This window comes from Amphiprion ocellaris, chromosome 3, assembly GCF_022539595.1.
Source record: "Amphiprion ocellaris isolate individual 3 ecotype Okinawa chromosome 3, ASM2253959v1, whole genome shotgun sequence".
Taxonomy (NCBI): domain Eukaryota; kingdom Metazoa; phylum Chordata; class Actinopteri; family Pomacentridae; genus Amphiprion; species Amphiprion ocellaris.
The window spans coordinates 10,587,941-10,599,666 of NC_072768.1; positions in this window are offsets into that span (position 1 = coordinate 10,587,941).

Here is an 11,726-nt window from a genome sequence, read left to right on the forward strand (position 1 = left end):
AGTCCTAATCCTTTTTCCAAGGAGCTTTCAACACTCATCTCTCCAGCACATCGGCCATTGACTCACTCTCTCTCTCTTTTCTCCCTGACATTCTGGTTGGAGCTGAGCAGAGCCATCACCAGGAGGCACTGTGGCACCAACAATGCAAAATGCTGGTTGGGTTTATGGTGTTGATCATTATTCACTGCTAAGGTATGTGCCTTCCTTTGATTTTCCCATGAAGCAAAACAGGTCTCAGTTTTCACTCCTTCTTAGTAGGAATGGAGGCTTAGTTTCACAATGTCATGTCGACTTGAAACCCACAGAGGCATGAGCTGGTTGGATATTGTCTAAAGTTTTATACAGTTCACTGTCAGACCTTTTTTTTTTTTTTTTTTTAAAAGTAAAATCTGATCTTTTAGTGAGGATAGGAGCTGTTTTTGAATGCTTTTCTCCAAAGTAACTTGATCAACAATCACAGATAAAAACTGAAGCTTTAAATTTAACACAAAAAAAGTAGATTTAATCATTGTCATGATTGTTAGTATATAAACCAAAATGTAGTCAAGATATTTGGCGTGTGAGTGAAGGATCAGGTCTGTTTCTGTGGGGGGCGGGGAGATCCAGGGTTTTGATTTCCTTCGCTCCCGGGGGGATTTGGCAGACACAGGGTAATTTGTTGTGAAATTTCCAGCACAGTTTGTTTTGCAGGTGGCTGAGAACGAAGGCAGGGTGTGGTGGGGAATGAGAGAAGCAATTTGCTGTCTGTGGGATGTGAATGTGCGTATTGTTACACAGCAGCAGGTTTGCTGTTGTAGCCGGTATGTGCTATGGTCAGGGCTGGACTATTGGAAGGGAGGCAGCATTCACTAATTCACCGAAAACCCCAAAACCACAAGTAGTCCATAAAAAGATTTCGATAAAATCAATTATTCTGTCTCTCTTTTTGACAGCGATTCTAAATAATTCAAGCTAACTTTTGACGAGACAATCCATTCTCCTGAAAGAGGTTACTTTTCACTTTTTACTCACCCACATGAAAAGACTACATCAGTTTGACACAGGAGTAGAGAAAGAAAGAAAAAAGAACAGGGGAAAAACTATTTCAGTCCATGAAAGAGGTCACATGACAAAGCAACATGAGTATGCATTTGAAGGTTCTTGCCAGAAGGCATTTCAGTCTCACAGACTTCGGAGTGGATTCAATTAAAAAAAAAAAACTCTTGACTTTGAATCTACAGCCAGAATTTCAATGTATAAATCCAGGCCAGATGTTGCAGCACCACTTGAAGAACACACAAGGTGTCAAGGAATAAGCTCTGTTTAATTAGTTTTCAGCTCATCTTTGTCTCAAATCAAACATCTCAAAGCTATCGAAACAAATCTACAAGTGAAAACAGGAAAATACTCGACGAGGTTTTTTTTTAAAGCGGTGGGTCAGTGGGATGGAAATGCTTGATATGTTGTATGCACACCGTATGTTATCCCTGATGACACAGCTGGCTGGAGAATGTGATGTTCTGTCAGTTGTGTTCCTGCAGGGGTGGCTGTTTTTCTTTCTCCCCCGCTGTGGAGGAACCAATTGTGCAGCACCTGTTTTAAATTCCACCCAACGCTTGATGAGGGGCTTCACTCGAGGGATATTTGTAGTCAAACTAGACAGATAGAATATATGAAGAGGACAAAGTTACAGAGTGTTTCCCAGAGTGGCAGTGATCTGTCTGTCAGCCGGACCAGTTATGAGCCACTTTTATCAAAACCACTCAATAAATACAGTAATACTGATGTGCTCTTTGCATGTAAAAATTCTCTGTTACATAAAAACTGTGCCTCGGTGTAGATTATCTTTCGCAATCTTTAGCAACTTGAGATTGTAATGTGGTAACGTTAATAATAATATCTGAACAGATCATTTACTCTAGTTTTCACATCAATAAGGTGTTCAGTTATGCTTTGCATGACTTCAGTGATAATATTTGTTTAAATGTATATTTTTTACACCCAATGGCCATTTAATCTGATACTCTATATACACACGCCTTCTGAAATTCAACACAACAGCACACCACACTAGTAATGACATTAATGCTGGAACAAATAACTGTTAATTGTTGGCATAGTCACAGTGGACGTCTTGGCAGAACATTTTTGTTGGATTGTATTACAGTGTGTAGTTGTACCTAAAAAGTAATCAACCAGTGCATCTATGTTTAACATACAAGACACACAATTTAACTGAGTTCTATTCAGTTTTACTTTTTCGTGCCAAATCTTGACATATGTAATCATAGGGTACTTAAAGTATAGGTTACAATATCATAGGGAGAAACCAAACAACTGCTAATTAAGCGAGAACTGGTGACGGCGAGTACGAAGGATTATTGTTATGATAATAGAGAGTAGAGTAGATTCAGGTCAAATCTGCTGTATCTCCTCAATTTAAAAAGAAAATCATTAGAAAACTAGTACATATCGAAAAGTAACAGAAAATAGCGCTAATATAGTGAATACTGGGTGAGTTTTCCATTTCCATGTGATCTTTTATTCTACCAAAAAAAAGAATAAAAAAAAAATAGGCACAGAGAAATCACAAAAAAAATGGCTGCATTGAGAAGTACATTTTTTATATACGATTATTTTTTATATTTGTGAAAACATAACATTTTGCATATTGTTTTACAGCAGACTTTACAAACAACAGCAACAACAAAAAATCGAAATGAACACCATGAAGCTGTTAGAGACATTAGTAATATTTGAAAACAACTAAATAGGAATTCATTATTATGCAAATACCTCTTGGTAATAAAGTAGGTGTAGTGTATCAAAATGGCCTGCATCTTTTAAATAACTTTGAAATTGTGTTGCTTTTAATTCTAAGTTAATATTTTTCTAATGTTCTATGTCAGGGGTGTCGAACTCATTTTAGTTCAGGATCCACATTCAGCCTAATTTGATCTCAAGTAGGCTGGAGCAGTAAAATCACAGCATAATAACCACAGCTCCAACTTTTTCCTTTGTTTTAGTGCAAAAAAAAAAAGGATTTTCTGAAAATGTTCACATTTAAGGAATTATCTTTTTACAAAACATTATGAACAACCTGAAGTTTCTTAAGAAAAATAAACAAAACATTTAGTCACAGGTATCTGAAACTGAACAATATAGTATTTTACTTTATGATCAAAATGACAAAAGGTAGACAAAAAAGGGCCAAAAACAACAAAAACAAGAAAAATATTACAAAAAATTAGATGCAAAATGACAAAAACGAGACACAAAATGACAAAAAATTAGACAAACGACACGAAACAAAACAAAAAAAGACAAAAAAATGTAAAAGTGACAACAAAAGACACAAAACAACAAAAACAAGACAAAGAATTACACAAATGACACAAACCAGACAAAAAATGACAAATGCAAGAAACAAAATGACAAAAAAACAGACAAACAATACCAAAAAAAACCCCAAAAATATAAAAAACCACAAAATGACACAAACGACACACAAAACAATGAATAAAGCAAAACACAAAATGATGAAAATAAGACAAAAAAACACAGGCGATCCAAAAAGGAAACACAAAACAACACAAACCAGAAATAAAACGACAAAAACATGAGACAATCATGCTCTAGAAATAATTTAAAATTTATAGTCGTACGAATTTACAATCTGCAGTTAATGTCTTCTCTGTAATTTTTACACTTTACAAAATCATCCCATGGGCCGGATTGGACCCTCTGGAGGGCCAGTTTTGGCACAGGGGCCGCATGTTTGACACCCTTGTTCTATGTCTTTCCCGTTGTATCCTATTAGAGTTTCTCTTTCAATGGCGCAGCACAATTACATATAATGTATGACCTCACAAGTGTTACAAGTCTGTTATTATTATTACTTAACACCGTAGCACAACTCAGTTTAGAGAAGAGATTACACAATAATGTAGCATTTAAATCCACAGCAATGACAGGTTCAATTCAGTTTTGTCACAGAAAATGTATAAGAGACAAATCAATCAAAAGTAGGGAGAAATTTCTGTTAACCAACTTGTAAATTCGCTGGGTTTGAATCCTGTGACACGACCAGCTGTGTCCTGCCTGGCTGAGAGATGAGGGAGTATCGACTGTCATGACGGATTTAGCTCTGAACTGATCCCTCGATTACTCTTCATCCACCTCCTCACCCTGTCACCTCTCACCCCTACAGAACGTCTATGGTAATGTCCTTTATTAATTTAACAGGGGAGCTCATCTATGGCACTTGGTAATTGAACAATGTAATAGTAGTTTAGTGTTTCTTTTCACTATCCTCCTGAGACCAGGCCTGTTCATTTATGTCCTCTGTAGTGTTTGTTTGTTTTTGATCCATATCTTTTGACTCATTTGAGCTACCGTACTGAATCCTGATGGGCTCCATAGAGGACATCTTGGCCTTTCCAATGATATGTCATGTGATTGGGTGGGATTAGGGGAACTTTGTTTTCATGCTGAGACAAAATGGAGACAATTGACAGTTTAATTTTAGTTCAGTTTAACTGAGTTTCTTAAAGTTTCATTAGAAAATGCATTGTTCTCGTTTTCTTGTCAGCCTATTTTGATTTCAGAGTGTTGTTTTTTTGTTTGTTTTTTTTACAGTACAATTGTTCTGTCCACTACAGTGGACATGCTGTAAAAACTGAAATAAAAGTGTTTTCATAAAAATTCAAACTGTGAGTTATTGATTTAGCTCCAAAAAGGCAGGAAATCCCAAAAAACTTCAATTGAAAGATACTTGAAAGAGGATATGGAGACATGAACAGTGGTTCAGAATTGTGAATAAAGATTTTTAAAGATAAAGATTTTGGAAGGAAAATGATTATCTTGTACTTTCGCAAAGAAAAAAAAATCAGTTTTTTTGTTTGTTTGCAATTTAGAAAACAACTTTCGTATCTTTTCTGAGCCGATGCTGTTGGTATCGTCCAGTCACATAAACTCACAGTCCGCTGGGTCCTTGTTAGCTGCAGAGGACAATATAAAATGCTGGCAGGAAGAGAGAATCCACTGAGACAGGCATGGATGAAGAGAGGATAATGGGTTGGACATGCTACTCTAAATCACTGGATGCAACTCAGCTGAACACCTGCTTGGCCTGAAGAAGCACAACACGGCATAAACAGGAGGCTCAATACGGGCTCAGACTGTGCCAGAACATTACACCTGCAGAGCTGATGAAATGAACCTCTTATCTGCAGAATGCTTTTTGAAGATGTGTCCACTGATCACAGACTCAGCTGCAGAAGCTTTTTGTGGAGTTCGGCGAAGACCATGAAACCAGAAATGCCTTAAATACTTTTCTTTGCATAAACAATATCCTGAGGAATCCACAGTAAACATTTAAATAAATCAAGGGGTCATTGTAAGAGGTCATCAGGTGCAAAACCTCAGAAATATTCCATAAATTAAAATAGAATCATTTTCATTTTATATGAGGAGAAAAGAAATGATTTCCTTGTGTTATTCTTTTCCACTGGCTTGTACTGTAGAGGCCAAATTAAACATTTTAGGCTCACTGGTTTTTAAATCACTGACCAAAGAGGCATTTATTTCTGATCTTTTTTTTTTCTGCCTTCAAGACATTTTCAAGGCCTTAAACACAAAATCCAGCCTCTTGATCTTAGCTGCAGAGCTGTGTGTGAAGCAGCTGCGTCAGACCAGGTGCAGTTCGTTCATCTCTCCAGTCTCCGGACAATTTATACCAAAAAATTCCTGGCGGATAATTCTCAGCTCCTCACTGCCAGATGAGCACCGTTAAAAGTGGATGGCTTTTTAAACTGGAACTGGAATGCCCCCTCACACTGGTAGGGGATTCCTGTTATTAGTAGTCTCAGTCTGTGGTTTTATTCTACACGAGGGCTTTTGGGATTCTTTTGTGGAATAGAAAGGAGGATAATACAAGTATGTGGACTGCAGCAACTGTTAATGATATGAAAATCCTCCTCCAACGCTTTCATTCAAGTCACATCACACCAAGCGTATTGTTGACAACAACTGGAACAATGCTGTGGACATATTGTGAAAACACAAAATAACAGTAATTATGCCAGGAGACAAAAAAAATAAATAAAAAATCAGCTCCGCACCCCAGCTGTGAGACCAATACATCAATTTGTTTGCAAGCTGACATGGGTAATGAGAACCACTTGGTGCTGGACTCCATAAATTGTGTCAGGGTTTGGAGGTTGCAGGGCTCAGTACTCTGCTCATCCCTCTGAAGTGCTTGAAAAACATTCATTGCACGTCACGCTGAGAGATGCCGAATTTCCTGCCATTCCCAGATGTTCCCATGCAGATGTTCTCAGAGGCGCCTTTCAGAGGAGAAGTTATTTGCTTGCAAAAACCGTGCTCGTACGGGCTGTTGCTTGCATGTGCACGCAAAAGTTGGCGTTTGCAAGCCCGCCAGAATGAAACTCTGCAGGAGACACACTGAAAGTAAGCCATAGGTAATATATATGATCATTAAATATATATATATATATATATATTTTGAGGTATTTTTTACAGTCTCGTCTCCAACCTGGATAGCAGGTTACATCTTTTCCCACAGTTGTATGACTAACAGTCAGCCTGGGGTCAAACAAAGCTGATGAACACATGATAAAGGAAATAATTGACAATGAAGATGGACACAGGGAACAAGTATATGTATCTCTAAATACAAAGCTGCCACACACAGGGGAGTGCTTGTCAGCTCTTTCCCTTTGGCAAGCAGCTCCTGATCCAAGGCCAGATAAAGACACAGCGATGGACCCTTTATACTTCAACACTGAGTTGTAACCTTGAACATTACTTGGCATTGGGGAGACAGACAAAAGCTGTGTCTCTGGAATCCAAAACGAAGCCTGTGATGGCTTAGGATACCCTAAGTTTTTATTGTGATACTTTATGGATAGCAGAATGTGCAGGCTTGATAGATGGAAACTGATCCGTGTGTTTGTGTACTCGGTCAGGTTGACTGTTCATTAATTGGGCTTGCAGTCTCCAGACGAAAGCAGATCTTTCGGCAGATTACAGCCAGTGTAGAAACAGGGGGGTTTGGGTGCAACTGTGTGTGTTCTGCTGCATGTGAAATGGAAAACTAAAAGTCAGACAACAACAGGAGAATTGCGTCCAGCAAGGGATCTGCAGGGATATACAGTCCAGTTGTTAATCTCTAACTATGGCTGCTGAAATTTGAACTCAGCCTTTGTTGTTGTGCTCTGTCAGTGCATATCAGGGCAGCAGAATATCACTACATCGGCCTCTATGTTGGATGTAGTGATGCTTGAAATGGAAAGCCGTGCAGCAGGGATGTTGGCTTAATTGGTCTGACAGATGACCAGTCGTGATGTTCAAAGACTATAGCAGTAAACTTTGGAGCATAATATGATATTTCTTTTCACTAACATTAACATGCCACATTGCTTACAATGAAAATGATCACATGCTCAGGTTTAGCTAGCTAGTTTTGCTGTGCAAAGTCTGGTGTGTCGTGTTAATAAAGTGGAGGGAGGGAGGGATGTAAAGAGCAACCAAGATGGCATGAGAAAACCTCCTGAGTGTGTAGTTTGGACAGAGCTGCACTGAAAATACTTCAGTGTCTGGGCTGCAGAAATGTCTCCTCATGATGATGTGATGAGGATTGAACCATTTGTTGTTAATAAAAGTGGCCTCTTTCCTCACCACTCTCTGATTTATTCCTGTCTGTCCAAACTGTCTGAAAGCCATCAATGGGATCTGGAGTATTTTCCTGCATCAGAGTCCGTGTGATTCATATACTACATGCACAGAAATCTCCTTGATCCCTCACTGGGGTCATTAGCTCATTCGTCATCTTGACTTGTTGGCACGCTGACATTTATTAATTTGCACTAAACACAAAACAGTATTCTTTGTGTTAGTTGAGCATTCTGACATTTGCTAATTGGCACCAATGCAGATGAGGCCGATGGGAATGTTGTTATTTTGGCAGGAGTTTATCTGGGTTGCCAGATCTCAGGAAGGTTCACACATTTTGCCAATGACACAAACAGCATATTTAGTAAATGAATCATTTGTAGCTCTATTATGTTCTGGGACTTCATGCTCACACAGAGGTGAACTTTTTTCATTCAGATATGCTGGGAACTCCTCATACTGTACCTCTGATGCTGCATTTCCACCCACATAGTCACCCTCCATGATCCCAATTTCTTGCCAAATAATAACTAGAAGTTGGCAATATCTGTGCTGAATTTCATGGATATTTATCCGAATGTTGCTGCCATTTCACTTAAAACCAAACCTGTCTACTTCAGAGTGGAGAGAGAGGAAAAGTCAGGATTCCTCTGGGGACCATGAGTGAACACAAAAAATTTCACAGCTATCCAACCAATAGTTGTTGGACTGATTGTCTTTGCCATCCCTGGAGTCTTGGAACTTAATATAACAATTGTGCCTGCAGCATCTGAGTGAATTATCTGACTTAGCTACAAAAATATTTTAAGTAGGTCACTCATGTTCAGCCTGTCGAACATTTCTGGAGCGAGTTATTATGGGATGAAAACGTCCCCTCCTGTTGTAATCAGCGCTGCAAAGACACAAGATGCAGTGAAGCACCTTTTTTTTTAGCATAAGAGACTTTCATGAAGCTGATCACAAAGAGTCTTCATCAATATTTATGCATCAGTAAACACAGCTGAAACTGAGCTAATCAACACTTTTCGACTTGTACGTAGATGCTCTTACTTAAATAGTACCAAGATAGCAGTAGGGATTAGTGGAATATGCCCCTTGAGAAATGTAAGCACTCTCTTCTGCCTGCGCCTCACAGCTCCATGACAAATCCCAGCCCTCGACTTGTGTACAGAGCAAGATCATAGAGCCGCAGTGAGCTCCAGACTTGCTGTGGTCTGTCTAAATACTGTAGATGCTGCTGAATATTCAAGCAGATTGCAGCATGCTCGCACTTTTGTGGTGCAAGTATTAAAGTTCATAAAAAGAGGATGAAAAAAGTTGCAAAATCTTTTTTCTTTTTACAGAAGTCCTGACACTCGCTGATAGATATAGTTTTGGAAAATCAAAAAAAAGTTGCATTAAAGTTGAAGAACTATAATTATACAGAGCCCTTGCAAATGCACTGCACACATCTAGCATGCAAAACACCTGATGAAAAATGGTCACATATGCACATATCTTTACATAAACACATGACCATGCAAATAAATATGTGCATTTTAGGGCTATGGAAGATGCACAGCTGACCCTCTTTAATTTAAACATCCGTTACCTGCCAATAAATAGAAGGAAATAAAGGGTATTGTGTGCAAACAATGTAGAATTGATAAAGATCAGCCGACCAGAATAACTCTGTATGAGCGCTACAATTACACTACATGCTAGTCAGATTTGATACACGGAGAAACATATGCCTGACTCGTGCCCCCTGCTCTTTATTCTGAATGTGATACGCCGTAACACTTTGCTTTATGGATGCACAATAAAATCACACTCAGTCATTTTCTCCTCACGCTGGAATTGATATGATTTTCCTTGTGCTGATATGTTTTTCTGACCTGATTTGTGCTCCCATGGATACAGCTGCAATGGAGCAGGAGTGGGGGAATGGAAAACATGATTCCTTTCTGTGCTCAGAGGTGCCGTGTACACAAACTGTATATGTCTGTGTGCGTATGTGTGTGTGTGTGTGTGTGTGTGTGTCAGAGTGATGACAATGAAGACGCCCAACTTAGTGTAACCTGACGCAAAAGGTCAGACTTTGTTCTGCACTTGAAAAATACGGTAAGCCACTCAGATCAGCGGGGAGGAGTGCTTTTAGCTTTTAGCTCCATGTCCTGTAACTACCACTCTGTTCTACTGTATGTGGGCCAGTTAGTCTGCCATTGAGTCTGTCAGTCAGGGAAACTCTGACTGGCGTGTAGCATTTGAAAGGGTTTGAGACTGAAAATTGTGCCTGAAAGTAAAAGTCTGAACATTAAATAAACACAGGATGAATCACTTTAATGTTGCCAAAACAGAGACATCTCAGTCCAGTAATCTGAAAGATCAGATACGTATTTCTGTCACTGTTGACGTGAACCGTAGCTTCCCTTCTGTCGGTTTGGTTTGACTTTGGCTTCTGTGTGTTTTCTGTGGTTAATCTGAGATGTGAGATGAACATCCTGGGACTACTTGACCCTGAACTCAGAAAGATTTATCTCAGTGGTTGCATTATTTCTCTCTAATGGTATTGCTTTTCTTTTTCTTAACCACACTGGCTGCATGACTTTAACGATGGCAAGATTGTTGCAAAAACTGTTGGATGGTTTCCAGAGGCTGACTGCCACCTGTGAAATATCTCAACATTTATTGGATGAACTGGCACAAGATTTTGTATGATTACGGTTCCCAGAGGATAAATACACGTTTTTGACGCAAACTCAACCTCAGTGTTCCAAATTTAGTGTAGCTGTTTTAGTTAGTGATTTGGATTTTCCACAGTTCCTCCTTAAATCTGAGAGACCAACACCGTTAGTCATCAGTCAGACTCCAGTTGTGGCTTCATTGAAAATGTCTAAAGTAGCACATAATGTGCAAAACCAAACAAAATGATCTCATGACAGCGAGGAATTCCACAAGTAGCAGCCATTTAGGGATGTTTAAGTGTCTGAAGGGGATTTTTCTCCTTCAAGTTTCACATGAAATTCTAAATAAACCTCTACTCTTCTCTGGATTCCTAGAGTTTTCTGTTCACAGCTTGTCTGAGCAGTGGGCAGACGAGGCGCTGAGCACCCAGGGCCTCTTCATTGTCACCCATCTGGTTCTCCTCGACACCTGAGAGGCTTCCGAGGTGTCCGCTGAGCCTCATCAGGTCGCACCGTTCAAGCCTCTCAGCACAGCAATGAGTGAGTGACAACAGCCTGGCCGAGATAAGAGAGGAGCGACAGAAAGACGTTTGGATAGCGCTGCTCCATCAGCGAGTGTGTGTGTGTGGGCACAGTGGCTGGGTATTGCTCATGTTGTGGGGACCTAAATCTATGTTACGCAGTCACATTATGGGGATGTGCTTCCCTTATGAGGACAATAAAGGAGCCCGCATTACATAAATCGTTACATTTTAAGGTGAGGACTTGCCGTAAGGTTAGGTTTAAGGTTGGGTAAGTATTTTTAAGGTTAAAGTAGGAGTCTAGGAAATTAATATAAGTCAGTGTAATGTCCTCTGAAGTCATGGAAACACAACTGCATGTGTGTGTGTGTGTTTGTGTGTGTGTCCTGTATGTGTCTGTGGAGGTGATGAGTGAGAATCAGACCCAGGGGGGATCACGTCACCACGGAGATAGCCACCATTGCCTAGCAACCTCAGCCCTCAGGCCCAGCGAAGGAAGAGCAAACTGAAAGCTGATCCTCTTTTAAAATGTGCCAATAATTGATCTTTTCAAGCAGACAAAATCCCGAAATGTAATAAACATTTCATCTTGGCTTGTTGTCTTTGAAGGAGGAACATTGAATATATATATATGTGAATCATCAAGAAAACAAAACGAGCACATGGATTTATCCTACCAACATCAACTGATCAGCCAGATCCTGATAAGACTTTCCTCTGTGCCAAGCACACATCAGTGCGACACACCATCACAGTGGAGGGAGATAAAATGCATCATTTATTTTATTTGAGTTAGTTTTGGTAAAAAACAAAAAACAGATAGAATGCCCATCTGAAAGGTAAAACAGTGACCTTTAAAAAAACA